Genomic DNA, 26,654 nt, shown 5'->3' on the forward strand with positions numbered 1-26,654 from the left:
TGTCGTAATGAAGGCTTGTTGGGCCTGTTGCTTCCGTTGTTCTATGAATCTTTTTTTGTCATCTTCGCTGATGACGGCGTTTTTAGGAGTCTTGGTCCAAATCTCTTGTTTCATTCTGTGATATTTTGCGATTTCTGATAGCACCAAACGAAACTCTTCTTCGGAGATTTTAGAGTCGGTGAGCGCGGTGGAAATATGATCGTCTATCGTGTTTAACTTCGCTTCAGCTAGAATTCTAATTTTGTCGTGTTTCAATGCTTTACGTTGCAGTCTGCAAGATATGAACGTAAGGGTCAATCCCATCAACCCTACCACTCCGGCTGTTATTTCGATGCCTAGCACCATGGGTGCGGCCACGATGGTGGATAATAACCCGATACCTGCTACGCCTAATCCCATGCTGACTGAAACCAGAGAGCTGTCAACACCATACACGGAATTGACGGCACTGTGATATTTTTTCTGTAATGCTGACCGCGTATCGCGTTCACGTTCTAGTTGTTGTTTGATCTCACATATCTGTCGCAAACGAAACCCGTCTACGGTTTCCAGTGTTTTTGCTACTTCATCCTCGACTTGGTACAGTCCCATCCTGTGTGTGTATATATATATTTTTTTATCAAATACAATTTAATTGGCTTTCGGTTAATATCCGATCGATGTATTTGAGGCTGATAAGGTTTAGATTATTGTACACGTTAATATTCGAGACATGAATCAAATTTTTTCTATAACACGCACTACATCGAGGCTTATTAAGTGTTTCGATCCCGGTTTTATGACGATACGACACCATTGGTGATTGTGTCTGGTGAACCAGCGTATTATCAACCCAGTCAAAAGTGTTCGTTCTGACCCACGAGTGATATCGTGTCTTCCACGGTCACAGTGACTCCCTGCAGACTGGTGTAGGTGTTAACGTTCACCCGCACTTATTCTTGTTGCTTGGCCCAGCAGAGTTTGATCCCTTTCACGATTTGGACGACGTCACGCGCCGACGGCGGTTCGCCGTGGTAGACTTGGATGTACAGAGTGGATTTTGCAGGCAGATTTTTCAGGACGTCTACTCCGTGCACGTTTTTCAAGGCTTTGTCTAGACCCCGAAGTTCCCTAAGAGGAAATTCGAAACCAGGCAAGTGTTCATTCCAGTACGTGACCAATATTTTTCGATTTCGTCCGACGCTTCTTTGTCATTTCTCTCGGATCGGTAGCGCCGGCACCACCGATTTCAGTCCTTACATTTTGTAGATCTTGGACGACCTTCGGCGGAAGTTGTTTTGCTCGTGCGCAGCTGTAATCTTCAGGTTTAGTTCGTCGCGGATAAGTTGACTACCACCACGGCGACTGGCTATTGTCGACAGGGCGAGCGGTTTTCTCGTGTGGTTGTTCATGAGATCAACCTCCAGATAAGCTTTCAATCGCAGCGTCCCTTCGTTGTCGATTTTGAACTTCAGATAGCCGCGACCCAATGGTTCGATGTAATTTTTATCGCGCTTTAAAGCATCATAATACTCGTCCACAGCATCGACAAACACACGATCGTGAACAACCTGGGTCGTGCCATCCTCAAGAAAACAACCATCAAAATCAGCGGGAACGAGGTGCTGAGCATCAATGACAGCAATGTGTTTTACTGTTACACGGACCTCTGGAAAAAACGGAAGAACGCGATTACATGGCGTATCAAGGACTTAGTCTGGATCACGATGTATCAAACGAAATCCGTGTGGGGTACGGTTTCACGCAAGACCATCTCGGCAATATAACAGCAGGAGAAAAAGCCATCGCCGAGGCGTACGGGAATCGGTTTTACATACCGCTCGACTTCGAGCTGCTCAAGGGGCACATGCCGTTTTACCAGGCCACGCTGGCTGATAGGCTGGAATATGAACTCCTGTTCATTGACTACGGCAAAGTTATCTTCACGCCGGACGGCACAGAGGCCAGCTACGTCAATATTGAAAATGGAAGATTCAAGCAATCATTTATTGATTTACCTCGCGATCCCCACTTCGCCATCGTGTGCGGTCAGACCGAGTGCGGGACATGCTGGAAGGATACTGTCGCGACGTGTTTGACCACATCGTCATTCTTTCCCCGACTGTACGGTGAACAAGACGTACACGGAGAGACCGTGGGTGATGACGGACCCGGACATGCACAAAATCAATCCTGGAATTCGTCTGCAGGACTGGTTGCGCGCTTCCATTACAAACTGAAAGGAGAATCGGCGCTGTTCATCCTGGACGACTGCAGCGCCAACAAGGAGATGATTAAAAAACGAGACGCGCTTTTGTACCTGGCCTTCTCGGGCCGACACACGAAGCACAGCGTTTGGGTTTTGACACAGAAATTCAACTCGGTGCTGAAAGATTTACGGGAACAGACGCGATGGGTCGGCTTGCTTCACTGCAAGGACAGGGATTCGCCGAAACGAAACACGCCAAACTTTTGTTGAAAACCGACCAACCCGTGGTGTATAAACTCTGCTAGCTTTTAAGCAAATTCAAGCAAATTTCTAGCATTACTCAAGCAAAAACCGATGTTCAAAACTTTCATCTCGCTGTGTTTCGCGTGCATCGCATTTTATTTTATTAGACTTAAAAATCGCTTGTTACATTATAAGATGGAGTGCGATGAATTGCTCAAACAAATGTTGGATGACGATGATAGTAGTAATAAAAACAACAAGCGAGAGAGACTGGTGGCGCTCGCGTTCAGCGGCAAAGCCAAACAATACTTGGGTGGTGGGGGCGACCACACTCCCGATAAAATTCACAAAATGCAAGCCGAAGAAATCGACAAGCTGTACGCGAGATACGAGGCCAGACTCGGCGCTGAAATGATGAAAACCATAGGGTCTGTCATAGCGTAGCATCGTACTTCCTTCCCATTCTGCCGGATCGTCGACTTTACTTGTGGGAAGATCTCGAGAAAGATCCGTTCATCGACCATGCTTTGAGCGCCATCAACTGCATGCTGTACCACAGATATGGCATGTTTTTAGCTTAGATGACCGTGGTGATCTTCACGGCAAAGCATTGTCAATTTAAAGAAAAAAAATAAAAATAGTGATAATAATATACAACATGGATGCGCACCCGGAGGAGAAACGTCAACATCAAAGGAGGAGGAAGCAATGACGTTAAGCTCGCTTAACGAAAATGGTTCTCAAACAGCCTACTATCAAACTCCATTTCAACGTACAGGACATGGGCATGCTCGTCATGGACTTAGGGATGGCGATGGCCACCAAGGACATTCTCTTTAAACAAGGAATTATACCGGAAAATATTTTGAAGAAATATTATAATATTTTAAAAAAAAAGTAAAGAAATGGCTACGATCACCATGATGGTTGGTGGTGCATTATTCAACGCTTTCGCATTTTCAGGCAACAATTATCTCTTCTCCAAATAACGAACGTCGAACGCGGCCGAAATGGAAGCGGAACGTAAACATCACAATTTGGCCTTAGAGAAACTGCAAGCCGCGCAAGCCGAGTACACCCAAAACGCGTGCAGAGAATACAGTTCATCAACTACCAACTCTCGCGCGAAAACCACACCGCTCAAACGTTCAAGAACGTCGACGACGGCATGCGAGAATACTACCTGCTCACCAGCAAATGACTCGAACCTCTCGGCAATCAACCCATCCTCTCACAGTTTTACATTCCTTCCGCAGAACAGAAAACCGGGAACTGATTTTTGTGGCGCTGGGTCTAGCGGCGACCGTGTTGATCGCCAAGCAATTAGACTAAAATATATTTATGTGTACATATATATAAAGATGGGAAGACGCACACCGTATAACTACAAGTACATGCTGCTCGGAAAAACCGAAACCTGCGGCAAGAAATGCACCACCGAATATTGCGGCATACACATGATGTCCATACAAAATAATTTCGTGAATTACACGTGTGAAGTGTGCGGCGTTGGCGTGAAATGCCATTATCGTCGTTGCAAAGCCCACAGAGTCGACGTGGTACAAGGCCACCTCATCTACTTGACGAAAAGTCGGTTGAAAGTTTAACTATCTAACGTATTGACGGGGTTGCTAACATTTAACAGCGAGACATACTTCACACACCAACAAACTACTAGAGATTTTGACTTCACAGCCGAACATAGCGATAAAAATCCTATTAGAGATTTGACTTTACACCTGGTTATAGCGAACAACCTATTAGAGATTTGATTTCGCATTGGAATATAATTATTTTTTTCATTTAGAAAAAGTTTTTCACACAATAATATAGCAACGACGATTACCATTCGAGAACTGAAAAGGATTGCCAAAAAACGCGGAGTGATCGGTTACTCACGTTTGAGGAAACCTCTGCTGCTGAGATTGCTCGGCATGAAAGACAAACCTCCGCATAAAACGCAAGAAGACAAAGCCTGCGGGTTCGGTTACTTGGTCGTTCGATCCGACGGGAAACTAACGCTCCCATGGTCTACCGAGGTCCCGACGCGGCCGAACGATTTCTCACGTGTTTGCAAAACGATAATCATCAGGAAACAGTTCGTCCCCATGCGTATGACCCAAGATGACTGGTGAACTAATAAGAAAGCTAAGTTGTATAACTTGTACCCAATCCTTTTCTCATGAATAAAATATGTTTAAAACAAGAAAGCTAAGAATTGCCACGTGTGCGACGAACCCCTGAACGGGGATGTCGTGAGAGATCACTGCCACATGACCGGCAAGTACAGAGGTGCCGCTCACAACGCATGCAACCTAAAGCTCCAAATCAATCCCAAGACCATCAAAATCCCCGTCGTGTTTCACAATCTTCGCGGTTACAATTCTCACCTGATCATGCAGGCCATCGCGAAGGTCGACGGCAACATAACGCGCATCCCCAACAACATGGAAAAATACATCTCGTTCTCGTTAGACGGTCTGAGATTTATCGATAGCGTTCAGTTCCTGCTGTCGTCTCTAGACAGTCTGGTGAAGGCCAACGACACGGACGACTTCGACATCACCAATAGACACACCGACGCCGAGACTCGACCCCTGATGCTGATGAAGGGCGTCTACCCCTACGAGTACATGGACGATTGGTCTAAGTTCGACAAGACACGATTACCTCCAATCGACCAATTTTACAGCAACTTGACCAATTCCAATATCTCTCAAGACGATTACGCGCACGCGATTAACGTGTGGGACAAACAGGGCTGTAAGAATTTGGGCGTTTACCACGACCTGTACTTGAAAACGCACATGCTGCTACTGGCCGACGTGTTTGAGTTATTCAGAAAAACGTGCTCGAAACAGTACGGCCTCGATCCTGCTTGGTATTTCTCATGCCCTGGTCTCTCTTGGGACGCATTGTTGAAAAAGACCGTTGTGGAACTGAAACTATTGACGGATTACAACATGCACCTGTTCGTGGAAAAAGACTTGCGAGGTGGGATTTCCATGACCTCCAAACGATACGCCAAAGCCAACAACAAATACGTTCCCGGTCACGACCCCGGCAAACTGACCAAACACATACTCTATCTCGGCGCCAACAACCTGTACGGCTTGGCTATGAGTCAGTATCTCCCCAACGGGGCATTCGAATGGGTCTCCTCGCCCGAGATGATTGACGTGGATAGCATCGCACCGGATTCGAACAAAGGCTACGTGCTCGAAGTGGACTTGGACAATCCCGCAGAACTACACGAATTGCACAACAGCTATCCGCTAGCTCCCGAACGATTGACGGTGAACATGGACTGGATGTCCGAATATCAACGAAACTTGCTGGGAGACAACAAGCTGTCTAACGTCGAAAAACTTATGCCGAACTTGATGAACAAGTCAAAATACCTTGTTCACTATCGCAATTTGCAGCTGTACTTGTCGCTGGGAATGAAACTCACGAAAATACACAGGGCGCTCCATGGATTGAGCTGAAAAAGCAGTACGGCAACAGGTGCAAAGTGCTGTACACGGACACAGATTCCCTGCTGATGGAAATTCACACCGAGGACGTGTACGAGGACAAGAAGAAACACATGCACCGGTATGACACCAGCGACTACCCTAAAGATCACCCTATGCACAGCCAAGTCAACAAAAAAGTGCTCGGCAAGATGAAGGACGAATGCACGGGCACGCTGATCGGCGAGTATGTCGGCTTGAGACCCAAGATGTATTCCATCAAGAAAGCCGACGACGATGAAATCCGAAAGGCGAAAGGCGTGAAAAAACATGTGGTGAAAAAAACACAACAGCACGCCAGATTCAAGGAAGCCCTGTTCAAGAATAAAACGTTCAAACACCAAATGAACATGCTGAGAAGCGACGGACACAGGATATATGGACTGAGAATCAACAAGACCTCGCTGTCTCCCATGGACACGAAACGATGGATCGCCATCAATGGAGTCACCACTTACGCGTACGGGCAGAAACGTGTATCGAATAATTGAACGCTTATGCACACATATCATGGAGAAAATTTATTACAGCCCGCGAGGGTACTGGAAAGACACGGACGCCATCCCGAAACTCGCTAAAGCCGCTCGAGTCTCAGAAGAGAAAGCCAAAGCTCTGCTTAAAAAGCAAGCCATCTGTCTACCTGCCGGCGCCTCGATACATCCCGAGAAGAAAAACCGACATTTCAACGCCGAATCGCGTCCACCGAGCCGACCTCCTGTTTCTCCCTCACGACAGGGTGAGTTGCAAAAGCTACAAGTACGCCCTGACCGTCGTCAACGTCGCCAGTCACTACAAGGAAGCCGAACCGTTGACAACGAAAGATTCAACGAAGTCGTCATAGCCTTTGAACGCATATACAAACGCAGTCGCTTGACATGGCCTGCCATATTGCAAGTCGATCCCGAATGCGAGTTCATGGGAGCTGTGTCACGGCTGCTGGCCAAGCACAAAGTCCAAGTGAGACGAGGTATAGCGGGAGCTCACATTAGCCAAGCCATCGTTGAGAGATTCAATCGCACCCTAGCCGAACGCCTGTTCTCGCACCAATACTCGCAGGATTTAATGGATCCCGGAAACAGAAACACGGAATGGGTTGTACACTTAACCGCGAGTGGTGGATGTCATCAACAACAAAGTCACCAGACTCTTGGGCAAGAGACCCGTCCAAGCCATCAAAATGAAATCTGTCGAATCCTCGTCGGCAGCAGCATGTCGTGATAAAACAGAGAAAACATTACCGGACTGGGTCAGCGTTAGGTAATTGTACCAGCCGGGAGAATATGAGGGAGACATCAGAAAACGCACCACCGATCCGATATGGTCCATAAAGACGTACAACGTAGACCTTGTCGACATCAAAGACGGCGAACCGAACTTGTACTACTTGAAAGACGGACCGCCGAGAGCATTCGTCAGAGAGGAGTTGATGATCGTACCTCACGACACAGTCCCTTACACATCACACACCATGTGATGATAGTTTCTCATCATGATTTTTTATCAGTCTTGCATGCCTATTTTTCTGCTTAATGTAGCCAGACAGCCAGCCACCCGTACACCAAACCGAGAGAGACACACGCACACGCACTGCGACTCTTCCGCCCACAGCGCTCGGAGGAGCAACCACCCCCGAGGCGACCCGAGCCTTTTTCCCAGACCGACCCCATGCTCGCTTAAAAGTCAAATATTTCAGAAACTATTCTACCGATTTTCATCAAATTTTGCATGCATCTCAGTAGTAGTATACACAATGGGGCTACGAGATTAGGGACTTCCCAAGGGCTCAATTTAAAAAAAATAATTTTTTTTAAATTGAGCCCTTGGGAGGGACCTGGTCCCGTAGCCCCATTGTGTATACTACTACGGAAAATAAATGTGCAAATATACTGAGTCAAAAAAACAACTTCACATTCTTTCCTCAGGGCACTATAAAAGAACAAGAAATGGTAAGATGGTTAAATTGTTATTATTTCATTGCTGAGATCTGTGTGATGTACTCGATACACTGACAGTGCCATAATCAGTTCCATTAGGCTACACCGCCGTTCCAAAACATGGGTATACAGAATGTCAAGTCACAAGAATAAAAATGCGAAATTTCTCAGTTCAATATCGTGTATGGCCGCCCCGCACATTCACCACTGCCAAACACCGTCTACTCATCGACCGCCTGATGCTTGTGAACACGTGGTTGGGGATTCTGCGCCATTGCTCTTGCAAGGCAGCGCCAAGTTCCTGCAAATTCTGAGGTTGGTCCTTAAGACCACAAAGCCTTCTCCCAAGTGCATCCCAAACGTGCTCTATTGGATTAAGGTCAGGGGACCTCGATGGCCAGTCCATGACGTTGATTCCAGCGTTTTGAAGGAAATTTCGTGTCAACATCGCGGTATGCGGCCGAGCATTATCATGCTGGAACTGTAGACCTGAGCCATGAGCAGCCATGAAAGGAACGAGTTCAGGGGTGAGCACCTGGTCGCGGTAAGCAGCAGCTGTGAGGTTTTCACGGATGACCAGAAGTCGGGAACGGTTGTACCCACAGAAAGCACCCCACACCATGCAACTTCCGCCCCCGAATCTGTAGACTTCCTATACACAACATTGGGCATACCGTTCACGACGTCGTCTCCAGACTCTATGCCTGCCGTCCGCGAATCTGAGGGTAAACCTGGATTCATCGCTGAAGACGACTCAATTCCAGTCTCTCTGGGTCCATCGGAGGTGACGTTGGGCCCACAGCAGACGTTGACGTTGATGAAACGGCGTCAATATTGGCCCACGATATGGACGTCGAGAATGGAGATTGGCAGCCCGCAACCGATTTCGAATGGTCTGTGAGGACAGTCGACCTCTAAACATCTCAGCCCTGGTTCGTGTAGGTGACGTAGGACGATTTGACGGTCTTCTGCTCGTGACGTCACACGTGGACGACCCGACCTTGGGCGATCAGAAGTGGGGTCAGTTTGTTGTAGACGACCTCCCGCTTGCAACATGCCAACGGCACGTTCACGTTGCACATTTGACAATCGTGGTATTTTAAGTACCGTTAGAACTGTGGTTTAAAAGTGTGTTTTTTTCAATTCTTGAGGCCAATGCAAACACGTGCATATGAAGAAAACGTCGATGTGAAGATCACGTGATCGACTGCACGTGCAAAACCTGATTTGGCACTAACGTCATTTGCACGACGAATGGATGGGTTTGAGTGGGTTTTGCTAACGTTTTTCTAGAGTCGAAAGATAGGGATCCAATTTCGGATACATAGATGTATCATCAGAGAAAGATTATTCATTATTTTTCAAATTACATTTTGTGAAGTTTCTTTTTTGACTCAGTATAGTTTTTACTTGTTTATTTTACCTGTAGTCAGATATTGAGTGTTTCGTATTTCAATTATTCCAGAGCTATGATAAAGGAAATGTGACGTGATATGTTCATGTAAGATTGTCTGAAGGCAGCATCAATATCCAGTTCCTAGCATGATCTGAGACAATGTCAATATCAAGTAGCCTCCGGAAAATGTTTCTGCATCTGTGATGTTGATCTGTCTTCTTTTGAAACGTGATCCTGGCAGGTGAACTATCGTTGTGTTATATGTTACTGTTTGAACATGTGAATGTGTAAGATGAGGAAATGTCTACGTATTGCAAAATGACAGCGTCAGAAAAAGTCGAGTGTGTTCACACAGTAAATCTATAGTATAAACACACCCACACTCATTTCAAACAAATATATCTACACCCGTAATCACATTATTACAATGATACTTCAAACAAGCTTTACTAAAACGCCCTCTGCAAACCTAAACTTTAACTGGTGACTAAACAGTGAAATGCAACATGACCTAATACTACACTTGTTGACCCTTCAGTTTTACAGCTGTTGTTTTTCTCTTTTGCTCCTGTATGATGTGTACCACCAAATAATGGTATAATCTACAAGCCCAGAATTGTCCTGATGGTATACACGCAGGCGGATAGGACCCACAAAGCAAATCAATCGTAGCTAGAACAATGTTAAGCTTCGGGTGCATGGAAATGGCGTGTATGCATTTGTCATTCATTCCTAGATGGGAATGTGCCATCCGGAAGTCGCCCCTATTGTAAAACTAGCTATCATCGTGTAAATGAAATCAATTCCACCCCCGTGTACATTCATGAACAACATCCGCACACACAAAAACTCTCCAGTCAATCCACTGCGCAACAATTTTCATCGACATTTTCGCCACCCGATATTAACATTGATTTTCCGCCCTACAGCTGTTGATGGTGTTTGAAATTCCAAGTCACAGGCCGAATTAAGCACCGTACCTGCTCGATGACTGGGCGGCTTTGTTCGTGGCAAGACGTAAAACAATTCGGGTATTTATTTGGGGTTGCTGGCACGCGTGTACTATTCTCCAGAAATGTAACCCAGCTATTATTAGCCTCAAATTACAGAGGGGACACATTAAACACAAACCTAGAGCACGCAATACCGGTCCAAATCGGTCTGGTCGATGGAAATAGGCTGTTAGCGTGAGCACCCGAAGCAACCAGTCCGGTCTCCAGGGAAGGTTTGACGACATATACGGTTACATTCCAGGCCAGAATCATGTTGGTAGAAGAGAATCTTGTTTGCCAAAGAACGGCTTTAATATCTTGTTGATATATCGATAAAGACTTTAGTTGTCAGTCAGCTGTTACTGGGCACTTTTTGACATCATACAAGTAACGTAATTGGCACGAATGATATTTTCCGTAAATGTCATGTGCAAACATTTGAACAAAACTTTGTCTTTCACAGATGATTTTTTTGTGACACATGACATGAGTTTGCCTTATTTTCAATTAAAAATGTGCTATTAGTGTTTTTTCTGGCACCATTGTGTTGGCAGGTAGAGCTTCCTGAATATTACTTGCTCTCGGAATACGTTTGTGAATGTACCCATCAGCCTGGCATGAAGTACCCTTTGTGAATGTAACTGCCAGCATGACATGAAGTACCTTCCTGCATGACACGAAGTACCCTTTTGTGGATGTATCTATCTGCATGACATGAAGTACCTTCCTGCATGACATGAAGTACCATTTGTGGATGTACCTACCTGCATGACATGAAGTACCCTTTGTGAATGTAACTACCTGCATGACATGAAGTACCCTTTTGTGAATGAACCTACCTACCTGCATGACATGAAATACCCTTTGTGAATGAAACTACCAGCATGACATGAAGTACTCTTTGTGAGTGTTCCTCCCTGCATGACATGAAGTACCCTTTGTTAATGAATCTACCAGCATGACACGAAGTAGCCTGTGTGAATGAACCTACCTACCTGCATGACAGGAAGTACCCTTTTGTGAATGAAGCTACCTGCATGACATGAAGTACCCTTTGTGAATGAAGCTACCTGCATGACATGAAGTACCCTTTGTGAATGAACCTACCTACCTGCATGACATGAAGTACCTACCTGCATGATATAAAGTACCCCATGTGAATAAACCTACCCGCCTTGTATGAAGTACCCTTTGAGAATGTACCTACCTGCATGACACGAGGTTCCCTTTGTGAGTGTACCTACCTGCCTTTTCACCAAGTACCATTTGAGAATTGAACTGCCTACCTGACATAAGGTGCCATTTGCGAATGTGTCTTCATACATGGTATGAATCACCCTTTGCGAAAGTATTATTTCATCAAAAAACATTTCAAAATGAAACTACCTGGCCGACATGATGCCTATGCAGGTGTACCTATCTCCATGGCATTACAAATGTACCAGTTTGTTGGGCATGGCGTGGCTTTTGAGCACATTCCTATCTGGTTGACATAAGGTGCACAACACGCCGATAGTTTTCCGTGTTTATCTTCAACAAAAACAATATTATTCAATGAGTAAATTGGTAACAAAACAATATTATTCAATAAGTAAATTGGTAACAAAACAATATTATTCAATGAGTAAATTGGTAACAAAACAATATTATTCAATGAGTAAATTGGTAACAAAACCATATTATTCAATGAATAAAATGGTCGCAAAATAATATTATTCAATTAGGTCGCAAAACAAAATTATTCATTAAGTAAATTGGTCGCAAAATAATATCAATCAATAAGGGAATTGGTCGCAAAATAATATCATTCAATAGGTGAATGGGTCGCAAAATAACATTATTCAATCAGTGAATTGGTCGCAAAATAGTATTATTCAATAAGTGAATTGGTAATCTCGATATGACTTCTTTGATTGGCATTCTAGAAGTTGGGTAGATGAAGAATGAGGACTATTTTTATGGATATAAAACTTCATAATTCTATATAGGCGACGTTTCGACATAGATTCTAATGTCGTTGTCAAGCAAATCTCGATGTGTCATTTCAGTCAACATGTACTACGGCACACAATAAACTGTTTGTATGTTTTGCATGTATCTATATTTACATTTCTTCTTCGTTCTTATGCTGTGAACCTAGACAAGATGCCCATTAGAATACGATCTGCAGACACAGCAAAATTATTATTAAACAAAACCTTACCAACATAAACGTTATTACTTGAATGTAATACAATTCATAATATTTATATACTGATTTGCTAGATTCTGGCTGTTTTCATATGTACTTTAGTTGACTTACAAAGCTGCACTTAAAAGTTTAGTAAAGAAGTAGCACGTCAAATTTGTTGTGTCTTCAGTACTGACTCATATGTATCATCACATGAAGTCGGATCTGTCTACATGTGGGGAACAGAGCGTTCCTCCTCACTTTCAATAATGCATTCAAATAACTGTCACAACTTGTTTTACCTTCACACCCAAAGGAATTAATTTCGTCAGATAATCGAGAATGGGTATTCTACGGCATTGACATCTTTTGTTAACAGTCACATAACTCAGAAACCGCGGCAATTCGGACAAACATGTCAAAAAGGAAAAACAAATAATGGCTGGATAAAAGAGACCAGTGAGACCGCCTCATCGCTTTCATATCTAAAGATTAAGAGTGACAACACAATATCCATAAGACTGTGTGATGAAAGGACAGACTTCAGCTTTCAATTAGTCTATGTTTCTCTGTGTCCAGCAATATTGCATCAGCTCTAACATTTGGTGTCTACATTTTACGACTTTTGAGGTACATTTTTCTTTTTCTACGAACATTTCGAAGAGAACGTTTTACGGTAGAGATTTAGAAAACAGTTCCAAACTTGTGGCATCATTGACAAAAATCATGACTGATACAATTCCCTATTTTGACTTGTTCTCGTGTTATTTTTCAGGTGAACGATTGATCTGGCTTTACACGAATTTGTGGTCCCCATGGTCCCCAGTATGGCGATCTACCTTCAGTTGTTGGCAATATGTAGCCTGTGTTTATATTGTATTGTCTTCTATAGTTAAAAGTTTTTAGTTTTTCATACTAGTTTTATATCTATATCTGTGATGCTCTTGTTGTTTTACTGTCCTTCGTTGACAGGGTTTATAATTTGACTTTATTTATTACGGCTTTATTTCTTATTCTACTCCTCGTCACGATATGGCTGCAATATTGCCGATGTGACGTTAAATTTAACTCACTCACTCACACGAATTTGTGAGAGATGCGACCGGCCGGGCAGGATACGAACACCTTTTCGCGAACACTATTCGTTACCGATTCATAAATACATGCTTTTGATAGAGTTGGGATCGCACAAAGAATTAATCACCTTTCAGTTGCTCAGTTGAACGTTTGTCATTTGGTCCCGATTGTTCATAATAGCAATCGTAAGATTGTCTGTTCCAAACACTAATATTTACAGACCACCTACAAATAGCTGGAATACTGCACGTTGCTGATGTAAGATACAAACAAATCCCACCAAAAACCTTCTAACATGTTTTCCTTAATTTGTAGAGGGGAAATATGTATCTCAAATGGCATACATCAAACCGAAAACACTAGCGAAGGATCATGTGTAAGTACTCCTAAAATAGCTCCCTAAAACGCAATATCACGTCGGTTTTCTATTCATATTAAGTTTCCATCTCACATGGTATGTAAAGTTCATTGCATTTCAAGTCAGCATACAAGGAATACATATAAGCAATCAAAGCTTTGTTGGTCTCTGTGACTTTTTGTCCAATATCGTTGAAACAAATTGGAAGATGTTTTACTCTTCTTGCAAGAGAGATGTGGAAAGAGGACGTGCTATTTGATACTGGAGCAAATCCTGGTCGTCATGATTTGCAGGGACACCCGAGCCTCATGCAGCTTCTATAAAGACACCATTAGGTGACACTCGTGCACTGTGTGTTGTTGGTTCTCTGAGAAAATCAAGTATTCAATGTAATAAGTATGATAACAACCAGGTTAAAGTGGACGCATTCATCATCCAGGAAACAATTAACTAGCTGATTATATGACATGGGTTCGATCAGAATATGAGCTTAACTGCGATCCGGCTTGTGTACACTGCTGATGAACAATATGCAGAGCTACTTTATATTAGTGACCTTTGTATTTGCTCATGCAAAACTCGTTATCAAGAGATTGAAAACTTGTTTCCAGAATAATTAACGTTCTTGATCTTATTGCTTAATAGTGTCAAACCTGCAACGAAGACAAGGAACGGAATGGTTGTTATTTTTTTAAACATGACAGTTTGTATTGAGAAACCCCCATGATATAATAACTGTATAGGGACATTTCAGCATTAGCTTCATGCGGCAAATGACAGATACCAATTACCACAGCCGTATGGGTTGTGTATATCATACACCAATCAACACAATTTCTCTCGCATGTTGCACATGTTACAACCAGTAAACGGTACAGTGTCAATTGAATTGCTGCTGGTATATAACTTTCCTGCATTAGTGTCATCCATTAGTGTCTGGAACATACTATTTACAATGGGTGTAACACATATAGCTCAATTGGTAAGGTTTGCCATTAGAAGATTTCAGTACAGATAATTCATATATTTGTGTGTTATTTACAAATCCCTTCTTGTGTAAACTCTTCAAAAAGAAGAAATGTATAGTGAGTGAGTGAGTTTGGTTTTACGCCGCTTTTAGCAATATTCCAGCAACATCACGGCGGGGGACACCAGAAATGGGCTTCACACATTGTACCCAAGTGGGGAATCGAACCCGGGTCTTCGGCGTGACGCCAACGCTTTAACGCTTTACCCACCGCCCCAGAAATGTATAGGCTAAGTTTGAAAAAATGTTACTGTATTCACTTCATTTTTCAAAATACATTTCAGCCCTGTGGAATTCTCCCTTCTGCCTGCAACACGTTGGCTTGTCGTGCTTGTCGCGAATGTTGACGCTGGTGTACGCTTTTGTCGACTTCATCCAAGAGATGCACTGTTGGGTTCAGATCCGGAGATCTCGAAGGCCATGGTAAGATATTGACGTTTGAATTGTGAAGGAAATCAACAGCGACAGGAGATGTGTGTGATGTCGCGTTATCGTATGGAACAACTCCCTCTGTCGGTTGATAATCTGAAGAAGGTGACGTTGAAGGATTTGGTCGATGTGCAGAATCGCTGTCAGTTTCCTTGAACCAGCACCAAGTCAGATGTACGTGTGTTGGGCACGACTCCCCAAACACCCCCGCCACCGAATCTGTCGACTTGACGAAAAGAGTTCTGTGAAAAACGTTCATTTTGAATTCACTAAACCCGGTGTCTTCCATCTCGGCATTGAAGAAGAAATTATTCATAACTTAATAAGATTCAACGCCAGTTTATCGTGGCAGTATGGTGTTGCTCCATCACATTCGTAATTGTCGATGTAAACATCTCAATTCAGGGACAAACATCGGTCTTCTGATCTGACTGGCACTGGGATGTTGCAATTGGGTATATTCAACCTCGGCAATCTCCCCTACGTACAACAAAATGTCTATAGTAAATGTAACTGCACATGATTGTCACTTTACTCTGCTATTATTTTTTTCTAGGTGAATTTTTCACATTTATAAATATTGCTGTATAAAGAAAGATATACATGTTAAAGAAAAACGTTTGTGCGCTACAATGGTTACGGGCCTTAAATAGAAACATATTGTATTTGGATTGAACATTTCATGGACAAATAATTTTTAATTATAGATCAACACAAGACGATTAATGTAAAACTCTCTTGTTGGTCGTTTGTCGACCGATATAGCAATACTCCAACACATAGGTAGCTTTCGCCAAGCGGCTTTGTTGTTATTTTATGTTAGTTTTGAATTTGAAAAGCAAGTTTATGTGTAAAACCATTTTAAAATCAACAAATAAAAATATCAACATTTTAGAATTTCACAAAGCATAAGAGGCAAATTAACACTATAGGAATGAATCACTGGGAATCAACAAAGCCACGACACTCTCTACTATAGCAAGGGACTATTCCCGCTTTAACAATTGACCCTGGGAGAAAATTACAAATCATTGACTGTCTGCTCTTACTGCAATTTAAATTAAACAGAAAACTTGAATCATTTTATCTGTCTCCAGTTTATCAAACAAATCATGTCAAATATACCGTTAGAAATATACTGTTAATTTAAACGCCTTGTGTAAACCGATACCTTCTTCGAGCTAAGGAATCTCATGTTATTCTCTTTGGTTACTTGATAATGATAATAACAATGAAGTGAAATGATTTTAGTCTGACACCAATCGCTGTCCTGTATCCATTTCTATTGTGCTCCATTCTATAAGTAGTATTACAATGTTTGTGTTTCATTAAAGAGAGCCTTTTAAACCCAAAACCTTGGGAAAATCCTTCTAATAGGTAATCGTATATCCTCACTGTATAGTCAAATGAACCAAGACATAGTTTATGAAATTACATTCATCGTAGTCAAGGAGAAGCTTTGCTCTATGAAATGTGCAAGCAACAATAGGATTGCGACATGTTGATGCTTTAAGACACGGGAGGCACGGGCAGCGCTTCTTGGTCGTCTGAACTGAAACAAAAGCGACAACATAATTTTCCTAATTTCTGCTGAAAACAGACGCATTGCATTAAAAGTATGTATTTCTGGATGTCCGGTATCGAAAGGTAGGCTATACTGACCACAAAGTGGAACATAAAAGTGCAAGTCAAGGGTCAGGTCATACGTAATATTTGTCACAGAAACGCTGCATGTCTGCTACAAAACCTTTAAAAAGACTTACCAAGGCCCTGTAACCTGTATCATACAGCTTTATGATACCCTTTCGTAGAAAGACCATGCTTGATTGTACTTCAAATGTTGTGAAATATTCGTACCGATGTTTTGGACCCCAATTTTTAATTGCTTTGCTCGTAGAAATGTTACACGAGGCTTCAAGGTCCCCTGAAAATAATTAAAATATAATTAATGAAATGAATTTATTTTAGGTCTATGTCAGTAACCATCATTGGACTTTTTGCTAGATTGGTTTCATGTAACTTCTAAAAATATTTACAGACGGAGTCAAAAAGAAAGACAAAATCATAGGATTATGCCAATTAGTAAAAATCCGATATGTCAAAACATGCCGAGCCAAACTGGTCGGCGTTAACGAGGATGTAACGATTATTTTCCTTGTCCTTGTATCTTCGAAGCGGTTGAACTAAATCTTAGACATAGACGTTTTGAAGCTGCAGAAAGGGTTTTATCATTCATATAAAAAATGCAACCCTGCTAACAGTTCCTGGGCAATATGTATCATTATCATTCGCAGTTGTTAATGTGTGGTTTTGTTCCAGGTTTTAGAGTTTTGTCCAAGGCATTGTCTGAACATTGGACATTGTAATGAGTGAAGTCAGTCACACCGAGACACTGCCTGGGTGTAACTCTGCTAATCATTGACCGGTAAATTAAGGTGCAGTATTAGAATTAACACACAAACGATTCACGCTTAGAATATTATATTTCAAAGGGTGAAGGATTTACACTTACATATTGTTGATTTCATATTAATATATATCTGTTGTACGTATAAAACCAACACAATTTGTGCTGAATGATACTCATAGAAACGAATAAGGGAACACATGAAAGTACAAGTGTTCCTTTATTTATTTCCAGAATTTCACCACGGTGCAATATATACCTTGTGAAGAAACCTGGAAAAGAATAAAGGAACACTTGTACTTTCATGTGTTCCCTTATTCGTTTCCATGAGTATATTTAAGTTGTGTAAAAGTCGAAATAAAGCTTCCCGTTCTTCCCTAAAGTACACAGGTGGTTATGATGTTAACTTCAAGATTGATACTTGCTTTGTGCAGGTTGCTATATGGCTGAAATATTGCCTAGCTTGCTGACGACTCCTCAAACGTTGCACAATGTAGCTATCAGTAGCATATGCTTTGGACACTTACAGCGACATACGTCCATTGAGGGTTCACAGTTGATAATATTGCTACGGGGTCAGACTGCATTGAGTCAATTGCCTTAACTTCATTTGAATAGTAGACAGTGGCATAACGACTGACCCATTGTCCATAGTTCGTACATAGCCCACTAGCACAGCACTTTACACCCCATGAGAAATATACGGAAAGGTCAAGAGCGTCTTAATATCCTGGACATGTCACTTCAGTAGTAGATAAAACATAATGCATTTACAATTACGTTGTCATCAGACCACCAAATAAATTATGTATAAGCTGCATATGTGTATGATGACATGACGTATTTCAACGTAATTGGTATCGCATTTTGAGCATGTTTAGCTTGTCCTATCTTCCTATATCGCAATGTTTTTTGGTATATGGTATTTGAATCTTTGTACCTGAAAAGAAAGGCAGATAGGTCAACCTTTTAATAAACGAAATGTTAGCATCTTTCAGTAAATGGCAGTTACGTGATTCGAGACACATTGTTACTTATCGATTTCTAGTTTGAAACAATAAGTTCACGCAGATTTCTGTACACAAAAGAATGTTGAGTGAAACCAACACACAAAGGGAGGCTATTTTATCAACAATAGTATCCTCAAATTAACCAGGTTTACTAGTTGATACAAACTACTGCCAGTAATTACAGTGGCAAGTGTAGACGATATTAAGGAAACATGGTTGAACATATCCCTGAAAGTAACTTCCATAAAACATGTACCTATATCTCGACGAGACACCACTGCTCACCTTGACTGGATTTAGACATGAACTTAATCCATGCTTGACCAGCGAATGGGTTGCAGTTATTTAGAGGGCCACTGGATGACCATAGTGTCAACGGTTCAACACACACTTTCTTGGGTCATGTTGAACGCATTGTGCTTCTTTCTCTGGACTAAGTGTTCACATGGCTGTTCCAATTGTTGTTGTATAGCCTTCCACCCACATCGCGCAACTCCTTCATGATAACAGTTCCACTTTTTGACTTTCCTTCCTTGGCGCTATGAATTAAGAAGGATGACAATTTTATGGAACCAGTTTGTTCATGTAATTGTTCAATTATTTAATACAATATGTGTGTCGTGTATTGTTTGCACATACTCATTTCTCTCTTATGATCCTGTTTTGGGTCGTGGCTGTGAAGTAAAACGGTTGTCATTGAAATTAATTACGTTCCAGATAATATGCTCAGTCTGAAACATAGTCTACATATATTTGAGAAAGTTATGTTATCTGTATCATTGCAACATTTTGCTTTGACACAGATCTAGTACCCCACCATCAACCTCTTACCAAATGCTCTAACACACACAAATGTGCACTAGTCCATGTAACTGCAACGAGACCCTTTCATCTGCTCGGCAGATTACCTGTGCTTCAATTCCTTTTCAGCACGTCGCTGTACATGAAGCTGTGTTTACATTAACAAAGAGGCGAAAAGTAGATTTACGGTACAATGATGCTGATAGTTTGTTTTTGACATTTGATAAGACATTTCTCCTATAGTTAGCTTGTTTTAACAAGAGCTCTGATTCCTGGCATACATGTCATAATGCCAAGTAACATAGATCAGGTTATGCGTTTTACAAATTATGAGCACAATTGCTTCGTAAACATGACATAAAGGTCTGTTTTTCTTGTTCAAATCAATTTTCCTGCCCTGTTGTGCATATTTAGAATACGCAGAGACTCTAATGCGCCCCTGCCGTACGTTATTTTACCTCCAACTATTTAGGTTAAATATTATTTTGTTGTTTTTGGGGGGCTGGCGAATATGTAATACGGATAGCTAACCAAAGCACCATCCCTCTGTTAAAAATATGAAACAATCTGTTGTAAGTATCAGCATTTATAACGAAGTCCAAACGCAGAGTAGTACAGATTAAGGCCTGAATATTTGATATACTTGCAATACGTCACTGCTCGACTTGTCTGAAAATATGAAACAATTTGCTGTAAGGGTCAGCATGTATAACGAAGTCCAAACGCAGAGTAGTACAAATTAAGGCCTGAATATTTGATATACTTGCAATACGTCACTGCTCGACTTGTCTGGTATAGAAATTGGCCTGTCTACAACATTCGTGCCATGAAACAGTTAGCAAGTTTGTCCCGTTATTAATGAACGTGATAGCACCTCTCCCTCTGGAGGGAGCATGAACATGCTTATACAAAGTACAATGAATGTTATAGTGTATTTGACATCGGGTTAAGCCAAAACAGGTTGCAGATGATGGAAACGACATCAAATCATTACACGTAATACTTTCCGTTCATGTTCAATGATGTTACGACACTATGTAAAATGAACAATTATCCCTCAAACGTCTTGAAAGAGTTACACTTTTATATTTAGTAAGAAGTAGACTTTTAAATTCTAATATATATGGAATGTTTCTTATAATTTGTTATAATGCATGTCGTGCTACGTAGTGAAACATGTTCATAGGGGTTTAATTATGTTTAAAATTTCTACCTGATAATTTGTAATCAATGCATAAACAGATCCCTACGTGAAAACGCAGTTGCCTACTGTTTCTACCTGCCCTTTAATTGGTATGTAAAGTCTTCTTTAAATGTCAGACCCCACGAGAGCGTTGCTGTCTCCTGCAGAGAAATAGGCCTATCGAGTAAATACGTCAGACCAACACAAATTAATCTGAAATTGCACACGCTTGTGTTGTATCTTATCTATTATAGAGTATTCCTCGTTTGATTAAAAGATTTAATCACGCTTAGGACAAATACTTGACTACAAATGATGGCACGATCAACATCTAAGACTTATCGGCCTCGCTTTTCCAGGGGGCTTCAGCGCAAATTGCGTGTATACATATTTATAGAGTTCATATATTCGGATTACTATTGGCCTTCAGCAACATGTGCCTATCGTATGAGGCGACTAACGGGATTGCGTGGTCAGGCTAGCTGACTTCGTTCCTAAGATCGATGTTCATGATGTCAATCACTAGATTATCTGGTCAACACTCTATACATGCAGACCACTGTAATTATATTGATGACAAACAAACAAATCCAATCCAAAAGCAGACTGGAAATGTAGGCAACACATGGTGTATAGTTTCTCATGTGCAGCTTCACTGAAGTATCTTACAAACATACTTATTGAGCAAACAAAAAGACATGTTTTCAACTGAAATGAAATAAAATACAAAAACTACGACTAAAAACCTTTATGTGAACATAATTTACACATGGTATACGTACCTTTCACAGTACATACGAGTTCCATGTGATCTTCCATGTATATCTATAACATCTTCATACATGTTATATTCAGCGACGCCTGCTTACGGATGAGTGTTATGATGCACGTGATCATTGAAAGGAGCTGCCACTCCTTGTGTGGGTGTAGTCGGGGTATTCATGTTCTATGTTGTGGGTTGGAGTCTGTTGTTTGTGTTCAGTTGTATGGCAGTAATGTAGAGCCTCTGTCTATGACATTAGGGTATATTGCTCAAAAGGGATAATAATTCACAGAAATAGATCCAGGAAAGGTGAACAGTGAATGGCGTTAGTGATTCAAGAAAACATGAAACGACCAAGGTGAAATAAAATACTCAAGTATGAAATCAGCGTGATATTCAATAAAGATAACAAACAAGGAAATGGGAACTCTTCGAGTTTTAAAGACAATTTTTAAAGGTTTCTTTATTTGTCCTCCTTGAAAACAAATATTTGGCAACATCGTTATGAATACGAACCGTTGAATTGGTGCCAATATTTTAACCGTCTCAGACAATGTAAAGTATTCGATGAAAGAACACTAATAGAAACACATTGCAAATATATTTGCAGCGCACCTGGAAGTATGTAATGATCCATATTATTGATATTTAGGTATAATGTCAAACTTTAATAAAGGTGCCATAGGCGTTAATGTCATTGAGAGAATCAATGTACAGGAAATCAGGAAATGAGTGTGTTTATAAAACATCCTGCATTGGAAATAAACATTTAGCGAGCTTACCGGAGCTAAATATGGTGCTTATTTCTAATATAAGATGTTTTCCACCTGAAACAAAGAAGCGTGATACCTCTTGTATCATATCATGTGATTGTTAAATTATATCATCGAATAAACTATTCTTATCTATTAGAAATGCAACCTGAGCAATGCAGGTTTTCCTCGAAAGTACAAGTAAATATAGTACATGATACGTCCGGTGATTAGTCAGTCGGACAATGTCTTATAACTACCATATAGGTAAACACATATACTGATTGCACACATTGTATTCCATGTCTGTGATCGCTTTTCGCGGCAATCCATATGTCCGTCCGCGAGAGTAATTGCCCTTGGACAGACGGAAGTTTCCTTAGTGTCAGAGACGTGACGTTTCCTGCTTGTTCATAACATTACAGGGCGGTGGGGTAGCCTAATGGTTAAAGCGTTGGCTCGTCACGCCGAAGACCCGGGTTCGAATCCCCACATGGGCACAATGTGTGAAGCCCATTTCTGGTGTTCCCCGCCGTGATGTTGCTGGAATATTGCTAAAAGCGGCGTAAAACCAAACTCAGTCAGTCAGTCATAACATTACAGAATTTCCCACATGGCAGCAAAATGAAGAAAAGTCGAATATATTCAGTGACAATCAGCGGTTATAAATTCTGGACGAGACCACAAGACAAGATCATTTCAGGCACAGATATACAAGCTGAACTAGCCTTTATTGTTTCGAAGTTTGTCTCGAAAGTTGACTCCACTTATAAAATATATTATAAACGGTTTAAGCCACGCTAATGTTAGACACTGATTATCGGTATTTGAGAGAGCCACTATTTTTGTTAATGACAGTTATGTCCAGATGCACCTTGGGCATTTGTTAGCCAACTAGCTATAGATAAAGGTGATACTTTGTTTACTGAGAAACATGTCCATTCTACGATAAATGCACATAGTTGCTGGCATGCCATTCGTATATGTTCTGTTTCCATGATTGGACCCTTTGAAATGATACCTTGAACATGTGTCTGTTGATGAAAGGAAAACAAGAATATATAATAGACCAAAGACCACAACTGTAATATTGTAACCATTCATGGGTGTTTGCATCTTTATTGTCTCACACCACATACAACACTACTCCAGCTGAAAGACAGCGGGTCAAGAACAGATTATCCAGTGCTTGACATCCATCCTCGAATTTGGAGTGAGTGAGTTTAGTTTTACGCCGCAATCAGCAATACTCCAGCTATATGCCGGCGTTCTGTAAATAATCGAGTCTGGACCAGACAATCCAGTGATCAACAGCATCCACGCAATTGGTCCTCGAATTTAGGCAACAATTATTTGTTATGAACCAACATGTTCCCCTTTGTCACCTCTTGCAATAGACATAGGTTGCTGGAGACCTATATGGCTTCCTGGAATTCATGATAGATTCATGACTGAGAGATCCAGGTCTTAATGAGTATTTGGGAAACCTAGTCTCAAACAATGACTAGTGCTACCAATTTGCCGGTTGTTTAAGATATGTACCTGTAGCATAGTCGCAGAGTTGAAAAGACGCTTCATTAGCAGTGTTCAGAAAAGCCTGAAATGGGAGAATTCGACTTGTGAACGTGACATCCTGCATGTTGTCACTGATTTGTTGAAGCACAACTGGTCAATTAGGTCACACCCTGTGTTATTTATGACGTAATGGCGGTGGAAACTACCGTCGACCACGTTGATGTAAAGTCACGTTCAGTCAGTGTTCCAGATGGATCTTGTACACAAGTTGCACCTCCGTGTCTATACCATTCTTATCCCTTTAAAGGTTTCTCTTGTAATCATAAATGTATCGTGAGGGAGGTCTCACTTTATTCCTCATACACGTATCAGCATGTTGATCCGAAACGTCGATGTGCCCAGAGAACGTTTTGGCTTTTAGAAGCGCCAACTAAGAACCAATACCATGTACATGTGGGTGACTTCGTGTGGACTGCTGAGTCACCAGTCTGCGGGAGACAAATTTATGTCCAGATTAAAATCGATATGAATTCCTTTGATAGATTGCTGTTTCCAATCCTTAATAAGTCTACCACCAAATATGACATTTCAAACGCTGGGCATCAATAACAATACACAACAGCTTTCCAAGGGATTCCCATAACCAGTAATAGAGCGTTGGTATTTTGTAGACTACGCGGATTATTCTATCACGTGGGATGTTATTATTCAGTGCATTCATTTCGGAATCTAATCTGTTACGTGTCCAAATGTGGTAGCGCAGTCAGTCAAGCCGGGGTTATTCATCCGATCATACTAAACACAGTGTTATTTCTTATCTTAACGCTGACCTCACACGGTAAAGAGTCGAGCAGATATTTGAGTGGCATCTCGATTTACGTGCAGGGAACACAAGCTTAAGACTTGATGACACTAAAAACCGATACATTTGAGTATTTATAATGTACATCGCTTGAAAATGAAACAATCGTTAATTTCAGTTAGAGTAATTGTGATTAATATCATTTTATAGTCATTTAGTCATTTTATACAGACAATTATTAATATATATTTAACGGAATGTTTTCATTATTTCTGGATATGTAAGGGACCGTTCACAATTTATGGATGGGGGGTTGGGTTGGGGTTTGGGGTTTGGGATGATGATGATTTTTATGGAGAAGCATGTACAATGTAAATTGCACACACGCCCTAAAATTTATGTACAAAGTAAGTGACCCCCCATCCTGCATGTCATGTACAAAATCAATGACGACACCCCAACCCCCTAGTACATGTGTACAAAATTGATGACACCCCTACCTCCCCTGAACTAAATGTGTGACGCCCACCTAAAATTATCATGACCCCCTAAATTATGAACGGTCCCTCAGCGCGCTTCTTTGTTATATGAGGATGTTTGCGCACACGACAAATACAAAATCATACATAATATGCAAATATTTACAATGAGATATACGATACTGTTGAAACTTCTGTATTAACAAAACGTATGATAAACGTTTTACCTAGTTTTACCTGGTGGTAACGTGACATTTCTGTTTGACCCTGCAAAATGTATTGTCCCCTTTAACCATTGGGAAACATTTAAATACACATTTTTATATACCGGAAACCTCAATGGTAGAGAGTAGTTTGAATGAACTCAGGTTCAATGCTGTAACTCCCGTGAGTCATCGTTAGACATACGCCAGGTTACCAATTAGAGATATTCTGTGCTGTTGGCTCCTACTTTCCATTGGGCCCTAATGTAGTGCTCCCTAGCCAGTCGCGACCAAACAGACCATCTTGAAATTTTCAGTGCCAACAATCCTGGTCTCACTGAGGCCTGACTATGAATACATTTATTAATCATGTCTGACTGATCGTCTCTTCTGGAATGAATCAATGAATCAATCAATGAATCAATGAATCAATGAATCAATCAATGAATCAATCAATGAATCAATCAATCTATCAATCTATCTATCTATCTATCTATCTGTCTGTCTGTCTGTCTGTCTGTCTGTCTGTCTGTCTGTCTGTCTGTCTGTCTATCTATCTATCTATCAATTTAATATCATCAAAAAGTTTGGCATCGGGTAGTTCCGATAATGAAGAAATTAACAATTATCTATTGGATTTATTTCAATTAAGATAGAAGGCCAATATTCTGTAAACCGCTTGACTTTAGCTAAGTTTAGCTTATAGACTATATGATGGACAAGTTTCCTATTGGTGATGAATCAAAGTTGAAGCGTTTTGGTGTTTTCCTGATTGAAGGTTCAAAACCAGTCTCCGACTTTAAGTCCTTATTTTCATCTCCCACTAATATTTCAGTCTCTCTGGGATTGGGTCAGCAGTGTAAAAGGTTAGTAGTTACAATTACTATTGTATTTTATGTACAGCTGCCTCAAAAATTAAGCCATGCTTCTCTAAGTACATTGTATGAACGTCTATGTAAATCTCTGTCGGTAAACAAAATTATATTTTTATTACTAGCAATTAGACATGTTACATATGCCAGTGTTTGTGTGTGTGTATGGCGAGAGTTTGTGTACCAGATGGAGTTCAGTTATGTTTAGTTCTCGGTGGTAGGTGGGATGCTTTTCTCTTTTTCGGGCGTGTGTGTGTGTGTGTGTGTGTGTGTGTGTGTGTGTGTGTGTGTGTGTGTGTGTGTGTGTGTGTGTGTGTGTGTGTGTGTGTGTGTGTGTGTGTGTGTGTGTGTGTGTGTGTGTGTGTGTGTGTGTGTGTGTGTGTGTGTGTGTGTTACAATTACGATAATGTGTCTTATACGTGTAGCATGTTACATCATATAAGTGTCGAAAATTATTATGAAATCACTTTGGGCATTTATACCTCATTCACAATTTCAGCTGACGCCCCTTGATATGACAGGAATACTGTTCAACGCG

The sequence above is a fragment of the Haliotis rubra genome, unplaced genomic scaffold (assembly GCF_003918875.1).
Source record: "Haliotis rubra isolate DU_JTF1 unplaced genomic scaffold, ASM391887v1 Scf61, whole genome shotgun sequence".
Taxonomy (NCBI): Eukaryota; Metazoa; Mollusca; class Gastropoda; order Lepetellida; family Haliotidae; genus Haliotis; species Haliotis rubra.